The sequence below is a fragment of the Marmota marmota genome, unplaced genomic scaffold (assembly GCF_001458135.2).
Source record: "Marmota marmota marmota unplaced genomic scaffold, marMar, whole genome shotgun sequence".
In the NCBI taxonomy this organism is placed as follows: Eukaryota; Metazoa; Chordata; class Mammalia; order Rodentia; family Sciuridae; genus Marmota; species Marmota marmota.
The window spans coordinates 7,113,616-7,131,015 of record NW_026000206.1 but is presented as its reverse complement, the minus strand read 5'-3'; the positions used below and the strand labels follow the sequence as shown (position 1 = coordinate 7,131,015).

The window sequence follows — 17,400 nt, the reverse complement described above, 5'->3', positions numbered from 1 at the left end:
TGCATTTGTTGACCATTTGTATTTCTTTTCTGTGAAGTGCCTATTCATTTCCTATGCCCATTTATTGAATGGGTTATTTGGGGGTTTTGGTGTTACATTTTTTTGAGTTCTTTATATATCCTGGAGATTAACCCTGTATCTGAGGTGCATGTGGTAAATAAAGATTTTCTCCCATTCTGTGGGCTCCCTCCTCATGGTCTTAATGGTTTCCTTTGCTAAGAAGAATCCATCCCATTTATTGATTCTTGCTGTTACTTCTTGTGCTTTAGGAGCCTCACTGAGGAATCGGGTTCTTAAGCCAAGATATTTGGGGAAATCGCAAGGGTCAGCACATCCAGACTGCAATGGATAAGCCTTGCCTTGGGAAAACCACCTTTGAGATCATAGTGTCTCCTCTGAGAGGTAAGTGTCTCCTTCAGGATTGGTGTTTGGGATTGTGTCTTCCAGGATTAGGGCCCAAACCCGTGTCTATTTAAAACTAAAAAATAAAAAATAAACACTTCTAAAGATGCAAGGGAAAAAAAGAGCAAAGGTCATCTTTGTGGTGACAGCCTGTGCCCACCTTGGCTCCCACGGCCCTGATCTGGGTCCTCCGCTCGGTCCCCACCAGGGCCGGGTTCACTCTCCACATCATTCTGGAAATCCTTTCGTCTATCCCCTTGTTGCGTCTCCTCATCTCCCAGATTTTTTTTCCTATGTTACTAATTATTTTGGTGAAGTACAAACTACTGCAGCTTCCTGGGAAATGGATGCATGAGATGTAAAAATTTTCAGGCTTTTCAAGTCGGAATCTGCTTATTCTGCCCTCAAATGTGATTGATAGTTTGGGTGGAATTCAGGGTTGAGGGATCATTTTCCCTCCCCTCAGCATTGCTCACTGCCTTTCAGCTGTTGGGGTGGCCTCTGGGCTGAGAAACCTGAGGCCACCATGACACCTGATCCCCTCCTTCTCCTGAGGAGGTTGTGTTTTACGTCTTCTCTCCACTCATCCGGTGTTTGTCCTCAGTGCCTTGAAACTTCATCACCTGGGTCTGTTTTGATGGACTTGTAAATTCATGAGCCCTTTTGATCTGAAACGTGCGTCCTTTGTTTTGGTGATTTTTCTTGAACTCTATCTTATTATTTTCTCCTTTTCATTTTCTCTCTTCCTACTCTCAGAGCTGATCCACTCATTTTCTAGTCTTTTTAATTTTCCACCCATTGGAGATTTTGTTCAATTTTCATGAGATTCCTCAAGTTTTTCTTCCAATCTTTATTCTGGGTTTGTCACTTCTAGAAGACTTTTAGTCTTCGAGCAATCTTTTTTTTTTTTTTCTTTTGGTGGGGATGGGCAGCTTTAATTATTGATTTGTGGCAGTTCTTTGTATGATCTAGATAGAAGCCTTTGTCTAATGTATGTATCTAGCCCTACTCCCTGGATTACTTTTTTATTCTGTAAATGATTATCTTTTGAGAAGCAGAAATTCTAAATTTTAGTGAACTCCAAACAACCAGTCTTTTATTTTATGATTTGTGCTTTTTGTGTGTCCGGTTTAAGAAATGTTTGCCCACCTCAAGATCACATTCTCCCGCTCTCTGCTAGAAGCCTTATTCTTCGGTCATTCAAGTGGGGTTCTATTGTCCATCTCAAAAACTGGCTTCTGTGTGTGGCCTAAGGTGGGGTCAGTATTCTCTGATGGTCTGTTTTGGCCTTTGTTTTTGAGGTGGGAAACTAGAAGGTGGGCAATCCTTGGTCATGTTCTCATGCTTGACCGTGAGGAACTAAAACTCGGTCTAGAATAACTGCAAGTGTGTGGGAACGGAAATCACCTGGGAGTGGCCCCGCACGTTCATCAGGAAAACCTGCACGTTGGTACCTTCACAGTCTGTCCTCTGCTGGCCAAACTCCCCAAAGGAGATCCCTTCCGTCTCAGCCCTGATGTCAGCGTCCCTGGAATCTGAGAGGAGAGAACAGGGAGGCAAGATGGAGCACCCTGGCCCAGTCCCCCGGGGAAGGGCAGAGATCCAGGAGAGAGGAGGGTCAGCCTCAGCGAACCTGAGACTCGCGGCTGCCGCCCACTCCCGCGTGTTTTGAGGGCTCAGCTGTGTACATTGGGTTGATTTTCCATTTTCTCAGCCACCGGCTGGAGACTCAGCCCTCTCAGATCTGCTGAAGCAGTCGCCCCTTGTCCATCTGTTCCCAGGCTTCCAGACAGCACTGCTGTTCTCCTCGCACATTCTTGAAAGTTTATGCCTTTTTAAAAATCAGCTTTCTGAACTGGGGGGACAAATTTAGCGTGTCCAATCTGCCATCTTTACCTGCGAGTTGAAGGGATGTGCTCCTTTTTAAAAAAAAAAAAAAGTATGAACTTTTTTGTGGGGGAAGAAAAAGAGCTCAATTAAAACTGTATCTCAAGAAACTTGGAAATAGTCATGCCCGTTAATTTCATTTCTAGACTTCTAGGAATTCATCCCAAAGAAATCATCAGAATCGTGGACAAAAGTGTCTCTCATTGCTGTTATTTATAAAGCAGAACACTGAAAACAAACTAAATGTTCCACAGTGTAGAAATAGCTTAGAAAACAACGGTGTGATCATAGGGGGTGATAACTCCAAGCCGTTCCCCACGGTGCCTAGGAGGAGTATTGAAGACGGGGGGTGGCCCTCCGGATCAGTAAGCCCTACAGGAAGTGGATCTGCCCAGTCTCACCCCAGTTCTGGAGCAGGAGGGAAGGAGACATACTTACTGACTGAGGGAAGACACCCAAGCAGAAGGGGGCAGAGGCAGAGGAGAAGGGTATGGGCAGGAGAAAAGAGATCAGAACCCAACCACAGCCGTGGGTCTCATCACTTACATCACATAATCCAGAAAACACAATTGTCTCAGATTTTAAAATAGGCTCTGGCCTTCTCTTGGCATCTGGTGCCCCTCACCTCTTCTTGCAATGTGCCTGCTGCTAGTACCCCTGCCTGTTGCAATTCACGGCACCCACCCTGGTTCTGTGGGTGCCATGCCACCTCAAGGTACCTGTGCTCATCGGCTGGCACCTACCGAATCACAGTCACAGGGACTAAGGAGGAGTCATGGGCGAACATCTGGAGACCAGCCTCACCAGCCAGGCTCAGAGAGAGATGGCAGACCCCACGGGCCACAGCTGCAGATGACAAGACGAGCTCGGAGCTCAGGGCTCTGTAATAATTATCATTATTTAACATCATTCCACAAGGAACCATTAGAGGAACAAGGCTTGAAATTAGAGTCAAACGATTCCCCCTTCTCTCCAATCCGCGCACACGAGACCCCAGTGGCACAGCGAGAGGGGTGGGAAAGCTGTGCTTGGTTATACTGTAATTATTTCTAACTCTATCCCCAACCCCAAAATACCATCTTGTCACATGGCTTGTCATTTCCGAACGGCTCAGTCTATCATAACTTGTCATATTTTCCCAGCTTTTATTGCAGTTCTCATGAAACACATGTACTCCTGGGGGAATAACGGCTTAGGCTGCAAGATTCTTTTTAAAACCCGCTGAAACTTTGTCCTGCTGGCTCCTGGCTCAGCCACCGCGGGTGGGTTCTCTCCTGTTTTCCCTGGGCCTGCTGCTGCCAGGTTGTGAACTTTCCATAGTGTAGGGGACACTTGGACAGTCCTGCCCAGAGCCCTGGCCCACCCACCAAAGGTGAGGCACACGAAAACTCTGAGGTTACCCTCAAGGACAGAGGAGAACCAGTGTCCATTGATGATTCTCTGGGCAACCAGGGTGGGCCACAGCTCCCCAGACAAGCAGCACACTCTGGTGCACCTTGGGTGACCAGCTCCCATTGCTTCCTAAGAGCACACCGTCTCCCCGAGTGGAATTACTTTACCTGAAGGACTGTCTTCTCCAAGCCAAGGGCTCTTGGGCTGAGCCCTTGTCGAGTACAAGTCTTGAGCAGGCAACCCAGGTATGCAGGAATAATGGAGGTGCTTACGTCCAGAGTGAGTTTCTACTGTGTGCAGCCTGGGCACCTGGGCTCCGCTGCTCCTCCCAGGTCCTCAGAGGCTGCTGAGAAGCCCCGAGCCGGGAGCAGTGTGAGAACCTCCTCCTGCTCACCTGCATTCCCTGCCCCAGCCAAGCCCCGTCCTGCGCCAGCCTCCACCTTCACCAGTCCTCTCTCCTGCTCCCTGTAAACTTGTCTCATCAGAGCTTAGTTGCTGTGCTGCCCGATGTCACCCCACGTGGCCAGTGACACCTGCTCAGCTGCTCCCAGGAACTAGAACAGCCCTATAACCCTAAAGGCCAGCTCTGGGACCACCTGACACAGGGTTGTCCACTTTAGGTGGACAGGACCTCCCCTCCCCCATGCATTCCACATGCACACTTCAGAACACCTGGCACGTTGGGGTTTTGTCACAGCTGTTTCCACCCCTGTCCCTTAATCTTCCCACCAGGGGTGGCTGTGAGCAAGCCATTGGAGAAGCCAGGGTCTCCCATCATTGTCCTGGTGCCTGCCCGGGCTAATGGGTGTGCAGCGACTCGGCTCTCTACTGATGAACGTGGCTGAGCTCGGCAAAGACCCTGGCACCAGTCGCACCTGCCCACCACTTCAGGGAGGTGGCAGAGAGCGCGTGCCCAGCTCACTCACCTTCTCTTGCAGACAGGGATCTATTTCCCTTGAAATGTCAAGTCTGGCAGCCCATCTTGATCAGAAAGGGCAGACTTGCAGCACACCAAAAACACCGTATTAAAAAGATGGACAGATCCAGTAACGGAGAGGTAAGCACAGTTTAGGGTCAGTCTGCAGCAGGGAGGAGATAGCCCCACTTGCCACAGAAAGACACGCAAAGGGCTTCGCTGAGCTTTCAGCCCACACACTCACACACCCACACACACACACACACCCTCACACACAGCCTGCACCCAGCTGCAGCTCAGCAGGACCCGCACATCTTCTCCTGCTCCCTGCCATTGCTCAGGCTTTGTCTGAGACGCCCTCTTCCTGTCTCTCCCCAGCAACGTCCCTTTAATCCTTCAAGGTCCTCTTAAAACCCACCACTGCCAAGAAGCCCGATCCCTAATCCACGTGCCTTTCACGGCCCTTTGATGGTACTTGCCAGGCCACACACACCATTTAAAGAGACCTGTATATGCATCTGCACCTGTCACCAGATCCTAACTCATATGGGGGAAAGAACATTTCTCCTTTAGTTTTGTCATCTGCAAAATGGGCATAGCCACAGCCACGGGGTTGTTGGGAGAGGATGAGCTGGTATAAACGGAGCACTGGAGAAGGCACCCAGCACAAGCAGGTACTCTGGGGGTGGTCAGGGGCCTCTACGAGCTCCATGCCTCACTGTTCCCACACCATTCACAGCTCCTTCAAAGGTGGGAAACTGAGGCACACCAAGGTCAAGTGCTTCCCCAAAGCCACTGACACAGTAGAAGTCAGGGTCCTCACTCCTAGCTCTGAATCCAAAGTGCCCTTCCTCCACCCAGCCCACTCCCTGAGCCAAGGCCGTCCCTGTCTTATCCAGAGCCTGGCCTGACCACGTGTCCTTTTTGAATCTCGAGGAGGGACGTCGCCCTTTCTTAAAAAAAAAAAAAAATGCCCCAGTCAAGAAATTCACATCACAGCAGCACTGTAGCAACCCTCCGCCCTGCTGGTCCTGCCTGATTCCACCTTGAGCCCCCACGGCTGCGTCCAAGTGGGTGGTGGTGTGAGATGTGGTCCAGAGTGAAGATCAACCCATTTGGTTCATTGAAATTACTCTCTGGAAGGCGCTCAGGGCTCTCTGTGCAGCAGGAGGCCTCTCGGGGGACAGCTGCTCTTGAAGCCATCTCCTGCCCCCCTCCTGCACCACCAGGTTGCCCGCGTCCAAGAAGGGCCCACCCTCAGCACCCACTGGCAGGGGCTTCCCAGGCTGTGCAGCACCCAGAACCTAAGCCAGCCATTATTAAATCCACCTTTTCATTCTCTGTGACGACAACGTGCCAGGCTGGGTCTGCCTCGAAGCCTTCAGAGACTGTCATGTCTGAGCATCTCAGTGGAAGGACAAACCCAGGAGGTCCTAAGGACACACCAGCACCCCCTGGCCAGCTCTGCCGGGTAGCTTGGTACCACCCAGGGGGTCCTGCTCCCCTCAGGACAGCCACGGACAACCTGACACGGAGGCCTCCCGGGAGCTCCCACCCCATCACTCCTCCTGGGCCCAGGCACTCGGCAGGTAGGGATGTCAGCCCTCTGCTCATTCCTGGGGTTCGGGAGCCTGAACATGGCCATGTTCTGAGACCTCCTCAGACTCCCCCTGAGGCGTGGTGCCCACTGACCATGGAAGGCGGGGGCCTGTCGGCAAGGGACGCCATGGCCCAGGCTCTGAGCAAAAGCACCGTCAGTGAATGGGCTCTCCTGCGGGTCAGGCTGCTGCTGGGAAAGGGTCCAAGCGTCCATCTTGGTCAGACATTTTCAAACCCGACTTGTTCTTAATTTTTGTTGTTTCTGTTCCCAAAACTGATGTATACAGATATACAGACCTTCTCTCTCCCTCTGCCCCCCCACTCCGTCTCTCTCTCTCTCTCTCTCTCTCTCTCTCTCTCTCGTGCTTACACCCACAAACACATTCTTCCCCAGGATGTGGCTGGCTTCTCTATTCTTTTTACTGAAGAGTAGAGACAATGTAAAACACAAGGCCTCCAGTTAAATTTGAATTTCAGATAAGCAATGAATAAATAAATTTGAATGAACTTGGAATCTAACTGGACACCCTGTATTTTTACCCTGAGTCTGGCAAGTCTGCTGTATTTGTTGGGATTCTCTAGAGGAACAGAAGAACCAATAGAAAATACATAGACCTATAAAGGCGGGTGATTAGATTGGCTTACATGGTGAGAAGCTGGGCAGTCCCACAAAGGCCGTCTGCAGGCAGGAGAGCTGGAGGGACCAGGACAGCTCAGTCCAAGAAGCTGGAAGACCCAGAGCAGCCCCAGGCTGAGGCAGGCCTGAGAGCCCCTGGAGAGCCGCTGGTGTGAGTCCAGGATGAGAGGTTGCAGAAGCTGAACTCTGATGTCCACAGCCAAGCTGGGCCCTGCCTGGCGCACGCCTCTAATCCCAGCAAAGGGGAGGCTGAGGCGGGAGAACTGAAGGTTTAAGGCAGCCTCAGCAACTTAGCTAGGCCCTAAGCAACTTAGCAACAACCTGTCTCAAAATAAAACATTAAAAAGGGCTGGAGATGTTATTCAGTGGTAGGGAGCCCCTGGGTTCATCCTCAATACCAAAAAGTAGAGATACGCCAAAGGCAATAGACACACCTGCCTGAGAAGACCTTGCACTTGGGGGGTGAGGGGCTTCCTTCTTCCTTCGCTTTTGCTCCATCCAGGGCCCCAGCTTACTGGACAGTGCTGCCCACACTCAGGGCAGGCTCCCCCCTCAGTTTCCTACCCCACATGCCAGTTATCTCTGGAAACAGGCAAACCCAGAAGCGAGCTGCTCTCATTCCCCAGGCATCTCTCAATCCAGGCAAGTTGACGACCAAGACTAACCATCTCACCCTCCCCGCTGCTGATGACTTCAGGCACAGAGCAGATGTGGCCACGGGGGTGGGAGGGGGTGTGGTGTGCTGTCTCCCGCAGAGGCCCATGGAGGGATCCCTGCCTCCCACTCACAGCATGTCCCTCTGGGGTCACCAAGCCTGGAGCAGCAGGCCGAAGGTGCCCTGAAGAGTGGACTGCTATCAAGTAAGTACCCTGTCCCTGGCTGCCTCCGTATCTCCCTCCATTGCCCCACCTCTGCAGTGACCCCTGCTCACCCTTTGAGGAAGCCGCCTCCTCTCCCGCTTCAGAGGGCCTCAAGCTACTCCCAGCTTGCAGAACCTTCGCCCCTTGCAAGCACCTTCCCGCATGGTGCCCTGCCCAAGTCCCCCACATTCACTGGATAAAATGCTCTTTCCTTAGCCAGCGTCCCAACACCCCAGCCCTCCTCTCCCGTCTTCTCTCCCCTGCGCCCGGTGCTGCTCCTGACCTAGCTCCCTGTACACTGCCCAGAGGGCCTGGCCTGCTCCTCTTCACGGACCCAGCTCAGCACATGCCTCCTGCCTGCCGCTGTCTCCACTCTGCAAAGTGTCCCTTCCAGGCACTTGTTGGATGGTTCATTGCCAGTCTCTACACCTCACCCCTGCTACTGAGTCAATCCCTTAGAGCAGGGACCCTATAACCCAGGGCCTGGCAAGTACAGAGCCATAAGAAGCATGCTTCAAAAATGCTGTGGTCCAATGAACGCCATGCCAACTCGACCAGGAAGCTGTCCAGCAGCCTGCGATCCCTCCATGTTCCGAGCTTGCCTGGCACAGAGTAGAGCTACCTACTGCACCTGCCATTTCTGACCAGGATTATAGAGTATGTCTTATTCCTCCCATTAGACTGCAAGTCTCTACAAGGTGGAACCCAAGCCTGCAGTCTTCTGTGCAGACTATGAGCATGTGTGTTTTGAATGCATGCGTCAGTAGAGGCATGAGCAGGTGCAGGCAATTAGGCTGTGTCCCTGGGGCCAGCGAAGTGCTTTGGGAAAGGACACCACAGTTCAAGGTTCTCAGCATTGACTTCACAAGGCTTCTCCATCAAGGCTGGAACTCAGACCCTTGGCTTCATCTCCCAGGTTTATGCAGCCACTCCCCTGGCCTGAATCCCCGCTGTGCACATCGACACCCCAGAAAGACGGAATCCCCAACCCAACACAATCTACTCAGAGAAAGTCTGTTTTTGGGGGTGTCACTACCCCTGAAGCCCAGGTTGGGGCTCAGTGGGAGGGTGAGCGGGGGCAGCAGGGCAGGTTGGGCAGCAGTTCTGAGACGCCATGGAGGGCAGCGCGTGTCCAGGGTGCCAGGGCCCAGACTTTCTCTGGTCCCCATCCTGGAACACTGCCAGGCCACGAGCAGTCCCAGTGCTACAAGGTGACCATCACACCCACTCTGGTCGGTCTGTCCAGCTGCTGGGCGACTCGAGAGGAAGATCACCAAGAGGTGCAGCATTCTTGCCTCCATGTTTCATGCAACAAGAAGAATTCCCTGAGTGCTGACCCTCTGGGGATGGATGCCCTGAGCGTGTATTGTCACATGTCACCCTGTGGTGTATTATCCTTAATTCACACCCCTGCTTATTCTACAGGAAATTAAGTTTCAGAAAAGTGACGCAATACAAGGTCACCAGATGAGTGTGTCCAGGTCTGCCCAAATCCTCACGCTTCATCAGCACCTCTCATTAGCTTTTTTTTTTTTTTATTTAGTTTTTTAGATGGACACAATATCTTTATTTTACGTTTATGTCATGCTGAGGATCGAACCCCCAGTGCCTCATACATGCTAGCTGAGCACTCTACCACAACCCCAGCCCCTCTCGTTAGCTTTTTATTGTGTTTCCTTCTAGATAAACATGTGCTTTCTTTTAAAGAGGAATCCACATTATCAATCAAACCACTCCAATTATTTCAGAAGGGGATCACAGTGAAACAGTGATCCCCTGTATGGAGATGCTGGCGTAAACCAGAAGGAGAGAGCTCCTTCTTTCAGCCAGGCCTGAGCTCCAATTGCACACCAGCTCCTGAGTGAGAATAGCGGCTGGGCTCCCTCCAAAATCATTAAGACCTGTCCATTCCCCATGCAGTTCACAGACCCAGGGGGACCATGGGGAAGAACAGCAAACCCAGGTGACTGTACCGAAAGATGATCCTGTCTTCTGATGACCCATCTGCAAGGTTGCAATAAAAATATTAACTGAGTAATCTTCAAACGCACCTGCCCCACACACGGACAGCTCACACACTCACACCCCTGCACGCGCTCACAGTGAACGGAAAGGCTGCGCACTGCAGTGGACGTCACTTTGCATACCTCTTTGGGTTTTGTGCCTGGCAGGCTGCGGTTTTCCTATTGTTTCTCTGTTCACCTCCCTTCTTTTCCATGTGTCCCTGACATGACAGCCTCGTGAGAAGAGCATTGCAGTAGTCAGACTGGATGAGAGGTATCATTAGAGGTGCATTGATATTACTGAAGACAGGGCTCATTAAAACAAAATAATAAAGATCCAGATGATAGCAGGGAAAGAAGGTTGTCTGGGTGCCACCACACAAAATACTTCGTTAGCGCTCCTAATTAATACTAACAACTGTCACGAAATAAAAATATCACACCCCTTAAGATCTGCCTGCCTATCAGGCGCTGCTCTCGATGAGAAGCCCCCATGTCTGTTTCACTGTGATCCCCTTCTGAAATAATTGGTGTGGTTTGATTGATAATGTGGATTCCTCTTTAAAAGAAAACACACTATTTTTCATAATCAGAGCCGGCATGCATAATGAGCAGGCTGGTGATGCCTTCAGCATCAGGTCTGTCAAAGCGCACGGTTATTTCCATATTGATGCAAACTAAGATATTACACTCCCTCATTACGTTGACGCCGCACATCTTTCAACAGTCAGCTCCGAGTCATACATTCCTTGCAAACAAAATTACCTTCATTTTCTCCTTTGGTTCGGCGGAGCTAGCAGTTAAAATGTGCCCTAACAAGCTAATCAACTAATTTTTAGAATATGTTGGAACCGTTTAATATTCTAAAAGAAAACAAGAAAAAGTTGCTAATGGGTCTGCAGGCGTAAACAGAAATAAATAGACAACTGGTTCATTGAGCATTAGCATACTTAAGTTTGAGCCAGTCACGGTGGAATTCATTTTGCAAGTCAAAAAGCAGTATCTATTTGTATCCATAAGCCAAACAACCTCATTTACTCTGTACATCCGTGAGCAGATCACCTTGGCGTGAAGGCAGCAAGGAGAAAGGACTCTCAAAGGGTCGGTGTGGGCTGGGAAGGGCTGAGCTCGGCAGCCTAGGGTTGGCTTCTCCCCTCTGCAGAGGGGAGAAATGTGTGACTGTATGTGGGGGTGTTCCAAGAAGGACCCCCAAAACCAAGTGCCTCCCAAAGGAGGTCGTCAGCCAAGGAGCATGGGGCACGGCTGCTGGAGGTGGCCCCAGAGTGGTTGAGTGCAGTTCATGGGCCCAGATGAGCCTGGGTGTGCATCCCAGGGCCACTGGGAGCTCCCCAGCAGTTGATCTGGTGTGCCTCTGTGTCCTCATGGCGAAGGGGAAGGGGGACCAAGGCTCCTCCCAGGCAAGAGAGCGGTTAAGTATGGGAGGATGGGCGGGGGGAGCCCAGCTGGGTGTGGCCATGAGCTCTGCCCTCCTCCACTGGTGAGTGGGTCAAGGCTGGACAACGGCGGCTGCTTCTCACAGCACCCGTGGCCTTGCCCATCCACCCTCACCACGCAAGGACTCAGTGCTCCTCCCCTCGGAAGTGCGGCAAGAAAGCCCTTGCCAGATGCCAGCACCTTGATCCGCAGGCCGGCTCTCCAGGCAAACCCCACTCCAGTTCCCAAACCTGCCCACAGGTCCCCGCTCACACACAGCCTCCTCCCGGCAGCCCTTTCCTCCCTCACCCTCTTCCACGCACCCGAGTCCTGCCCATCCACATCTGTGAGGCCCTTCTCCAATGAACTCCCAAGCCTTCCCTGACCTCCACTTAGTGCACTTGCCAATGGACACACTTCCCTGACTCTGAACTGATGTGGCATCTTCAATATGAGCCACTGTGTCCACTAAGCCTCCAGGATGGGCAATCAGTGGGCAATCGTTTCAACTGGGGGTGTCAATGTCAATCATGGTGCCTGGCATGTGGTGGATGCTTAGCTCAAATGTTTACCAGATGGACAGATGGACGATGGATGGACAAAGGGTGGAAAGATGAGAAAAGGCATTTCAACTGCATTTTTTTTAATTTATTTTTTAGTTGTAGTTGACACAATACCTTTATTTTATTTATTTTTATGTGTTGCTGAGGATCGAACCCAGGGCCTCACACATGCTAGGCGAGCGCTCTACGGCTGAGCCACAACCCCAGCCCTCATCTGCATTTCTACCAGGCCCTTCCCATTCTTGCTGGATGGCAGTCACGGGGCCCTTTCACCCTCACTAGCTGGCCTCACCATCACCCCCAATCCTGTGCACACATCATGCTCTCTTCTCCTCTGAGTCCCACCACTGTTGGGAGGCATGTGCCTGGTGCGGGTGACAGTCCATATCTGCCACAATCCTGCGGCCCTGATGGGGCAAGGGGCAGATGCTGGCAGATGTGCAAAGAGCAGCCCCCCCACGACACTCCTGCTGTGCTTTACACGTGTTTCCTCCAAAGTCCAGGTGTCCCCCTGTGTGTGGGAGCCCTGTGCAGGGGGCCTCAAGAGGTGATGAGGCCACTCAGGTGCCCACCCTGGTGAGTGTTCAAGGCTGGACAATGGAGGCTGCTTCTCACAGCACCCGTGGCCTTGCCCATCCACCCTCACCACGCAAGGACTCAGTGCTCCTCCCCTTGGAAGTGCGGCAAGAAAGCCCTTGCCAGATGCCAGCACCTTGATCGTGACTTCCCTGCCTCCAAAATCGTGAGGAAATGACTTTCTGTTCTTTATCAATTTCCCAGTGTCAGTATCATTTTACAGGAGCATTAAACAGAGCAAGAGACTCGTACCAGGAGGGAACTTGCTCCAGGGCTGCTGGCAAGGCCGTGCCCAGGCTCAGGGTCAGCTTGCCTCTCTGTCCCCAGCACAGTGCCTGGCACAGATAAGTGAGTTCAGTGGAGTCTGGACAGGGCTGAAGAGCGGTCCCGGGCTGGCCAGACCACATGGGGAGGTTGGGTGACTCCACCCCTCCACAAGCATACAACAGTTCTTGTCCCTGACCAGCCCAACTTCAATAGGAGTGAAGATCATTCTGGAACTAATTCCAAAATGCTTAAAAAAAAAAAAAAAACTGAGATGAAACCTAATCTGCAAGACAGTAGCTCATCGTCCCCCGGCCCTGCCAAGCTGTCACTGTGACTGTCAATACAGACAGACTCCTTCCCCTCTGCACCACACTTGCCAACACACTGTCCAGGATTTCACTCCCTCAACTTGTCCTGGGGACGAGGTGCCACCAACCCCATCTCAGATGGAAAGGCGGTGCTTTTGGGGTGGAGCGAGATGCCCAAGACAGGCCAGGCAGGGCTGCAGCCAGGACTTGAACTTGGGCCCCAACTCCCAACACATTGGCTTTCCTATGTGTCGTAGCACTTATCTTAAATCTGCAAAATCCACTTGTCTACCTTAACAGAAGCTCCTGGATGTCTACTCTGGCCAGAACCAGGGCAGGAGACACGGCCCCCAAACAGGAACAAGCCTGATGTGCTAAGGGAAAGAAGAGGGGTTGGGAGGGAGGGTCCTGGCACGATGGGAGATGGGTGGGGAAGACCCCAAGTTCATTTTCAGATCAGAAGACTTTCAGAAGATTTGCATAATTTATGTCCTTTTAAAAGCCATCCTCTAAATCCATAAATACAGCTATGAATTTTCTTCTTTTGAAGAAGACCAATAGGCAGAAATCACTAACCCCCAGCTCAGTCAAGGAGAAGTAAAACATCACACATCAACTTGAAACAGGAATTTCAGAGCGGATCGCCACCACTGTGATTTCAGAAAGTGCTTGTTTTACATCAATACACTTCTGAAGCCACGCGGATGATAATTCCTAACAATCGCTGGAGAAGATGAAAAGAAAGGAGAAAGCCCTGTTGGGAAGTAGGTGGGAAGCCAGCTGGGGGTGGGCGGGGTTGATAGGAGGGGAGGGGAGACTGAGCCTCCCTTCTCAAAGGCAGAGTCCTGGTCTTCGCTCCCTCCAAGGAACAGGTCCCTGCAGAACCTGGAGTGGTTATTTAGAAGGTAGAATTCTGTTCCATTACTCACTACCGTATCCACCTATTTTTTTTTCTTTTCTGATTCCTTGAAAGTATTTAAAAAACATACTTGAGGGGCCAAATTTCAGTTTTCTGGAAAGAGAACCATAAGAAGGTGTTATAAATAGACTCTCTGAAATTACATGCAGAGGTCAGAAGACAGCAGAAGCCGCATTAGCCGGAGCCCCGGTAAATATACTTTGGATGTTATGGCAACAAAACTGTGCGATGTTGCAGGCGAAGAAAACACGTATGTCGACAGAGTGGGCTTATCCCTTCCTTTGTGCAGACATGACCTCCAATACCCACGTGTGAGGGTTGTCATGGAAACCGCAGCTCACCCTCTGGACCCTTGAGACAAATGGCCCCAGGCATCTGAGCCACCAGCTGGGTGGGTGAGCACCAGGGAAGGCAGACACTGAGTAGGGATAGTGTAGCTCACAGTGCCCACCAGGACACGACCTCGCTGGGCAGTGGCGGGAGTGAGTGGGGACCTTGAAGGACACCTGCTTTGGCTCCCAAGAGGCTCCCAGCCCAGAAAGAGCCCCCAAGTGAGGCAAATTGCCCCTTTCCAGGGGGAAGAGGCAAGTGCCAAGACAGGTAGGGTGTCAGAGGATGATGTGAAGATCTCACAGCAGTGTGCAGGGAAGACTTCTCAAGGACATGGACTTCCAGTTGGGGGCCAGGGAAAGGATGGGACCATGCAGGTAGAGAGGCCTGGGTTCAGAATTTTGCTTGGCTGCAATGGATTGCGTGCAAGAGGAAGATAAGAGAGGGGGGGGAGGGAAGAGAGAGAGAGAGAGAGAGAGAGGTGCAGATCAGTAAGTAGCCTCAGTATACAATCTGCACAGATTCTTATGTAGCTGATAAAATTCTTTGCAGATAAAATACTTTTTCTAAAGTGCAGGATTTAGTTTGTTGAGAGGACACCACGTAGAGTCAGATTTGAAAGCTTCTGGAGTTGAATGTTTCTAAATACTTTACTGGTTCCTTTCATCTCTTGGCTTTTGTAGGGTAAACTCCTAGAAGTTAGCATCAACAGTAAGACGGGGGTTTTACAGTGTTGTATCTGGAGTGTAATTTTTTTAATTTTGTAATAAGATTAGATTAAAAGTCCAGGTTGGGGTGCAGTCAGGATGTTATTACGAGGGTAATGGGTAACACCACAACTGCTAGAAGAAAACACAGGGTCAATCCTGCGACATATAAACACAGGCACCCATCTCCTCAACAAGACTCCTAAAGCTCAAGAAATAAAATCAAGAATGACATCAAATCCAACAGTAAAGGAAATAATTAAGAGTGTAAAGAGAAAGCCTACAGAATGGGAGAAAATCTTCTCTACCTTCTCTTCTGACAGAGGATTAATATTCAGAATATATAAAGAACTCAAAAAACTAAACTCAAAAAAAGCACTAATAACCCAATAGATAAGTAGGAAACTGATCTAAACAGATATTTTTCAAAAGAAGAAATACAAATAGCCAACAAATATATGAAAATATGGTCAACATCATTAACAATCAAAACTACACTGAGATTTCATCTCACTGTGGTTAGAGTGGCAGTCATTAAGAAAATAAACAACAATAAACGCTGGTGAGGACTTGGGAAAAAGGAAACTTCTACATTGATGGTGGGATGTAAATTAGTTCAAACACTCTGGAAAGTAATGTTTCAAAAGAATAAGAATGAGGGCTGGGGATGTGGCTCAAGAGGTAGTGCGCTCACCTGGCATGCTTGCGGCCCGGGTTCGATCCTCAGCACCACATACAAACAAAGATGTTGTGTCCACCAAGAACTGAAAAATAAATTTAAAATTAAAAAAAAGAATAAGAATTAAATATCATATGACCCAGCTATCCCACTCCTTGGTATTTATCCAAAAGAACTAAAATCAGAATACGATGGTGACCAAAGCATACCAATGTTGATAGCAGCACGATTCACAATAGCCAAGTTATGGGAACAGCCTAGGTGTCCATCAACAGATGAATGAATGAATAAAATGTGGTACATATACACAAGGGGGTTTTACTCAGCCATAAAGAAGAATGAAATATGGCATTTGCTGATAAATGCATGGAACTGGAAAAATCATGCTTAATGAAATGAGCCAGACTCAGAAAGTTAAGGACTGAATGTTTTCTTTCACATGTAAACACTAGAGGTTTTTGGGTTTTTTTAAGGAAGATTTAAAAAAAATTGTCTCACAAAGATAAAAGGGAGACCAATAGAGAAGAAGAAGGGAATCAAGAGGGAGGGAGGAGAGGAGGGAACCAGGAAGCCCTGGGGAAAGAAATCTACCAAGTTATGCTATGTCCGTGTATGAATATACCATAATGAATCTCACCCACACATATAATTATAATGCACTAATTACAATAATAATTATAATAATAGAAGAGAGGTCAATAGAGAAAGTGGATCAGGGGAAGGAGGAAAGGAGAGAAAGGGAAGGTGCTGGGGAATGGGATTGACCGAACGTGTCGTGCACAAGTACAAACAGAGCATCATCAATCCTACTATGATGACTAACTATGACGCACCAATACAAAATGCAAACAAAGAGCTGTGCACAGTACACACTGGTCATGGAAGGAGGAGCGCTGGGCTCAATCACCACAGTGAGGCCCAACCCCACCCAAGCCCTGACTGAGGGACCATCAAGCCTCCACATCCCACCCCACCCCCAGGTGATAAAGAAGAGATGTTCAGAGTGACCCCAACTCTAAGCTCTAAAGTCACACCCATGCCTTTCTATAGCTGCCATTCCAGGCAACTGGAAGATATTGAGATCAATTCAGAAAGATCATGGGACTGGGTGCCAGGTAAATCAGGGTGAAAAGAAGCAGGCCTGCCCCCCTGAGCCCACGGGGAACACGGTCAGGCTAAGCTGTACCTTGGGTGAGTTTCAAGTTGGGTTTATGGTTTGTGGGCAATCTGGAACCAATCACACTCAGACTTTGGGGTCCCATTTGACATCTCTAAGTTTTCTCTGCTAGGAATGGAAAGAACATGGCAGTCCCCCCATTAAGGCAGAGCTGGGCAGGGATCCCTGGGGAAGCGCAAGGACAGAATCCCTCAACCTGCCCAGTGGCCTGCAGGCTTTGCTCCACCTGACTCCCAACTCATCAAGTAGCCCCTGGACCAGACCACTAGACCTGCACCTGCAAACTTGCTGAGGTCTCCCACCCAGGAACACCAAGTCTGTTTTGCTCAAAATATACTTATGGCTTTTTGTTTTGCTTATTAATTAATTAATATTTTCAAAGCGCTTTGATGATGAAAAGCGTTATTGAGAAGCAAAGATTTTACAGTTATTTCTGCTGTTATTTATATAAACCACATAGGCATCGCTACATAATACTGTGGATGACTGCATGCTTTAAACAAAGAGCAAGCCCTGCCCCAGCAGAGTTGGAGATTCCAGCACAATAACAGAAATAAAACACCAGCAAAAAGGAGCCCAGATGAATCCAAGCCTTCCGAGAATCCCAAGTGGTACTGCATAGTTCCATCAAGTCCACACTCAGGTCAGAGGAGATCAGCTCCCTGGACACCAGGCAAGAGAAGCATGAGAAATGAGGAGACCTTGACTGTTTTTGACACTGAGCCCCGTGGACTCACGGACCTC

At 49.9% G+C, this 17,400-nt stretch overlaps 1 pseudogene; it reads right to left on the bottom strand.

Annotated features, from left to right (window-relative positions):
- Nucleotides 1-288: 288 nt before the first annotated feature.
- Nucleotides 289-410, bottom strand: LOC125612756 (annotated as a pseudogene).
- Between the last annotated feature and the right edge of the window lie 16,990 nt (nucleotides 411-17,400).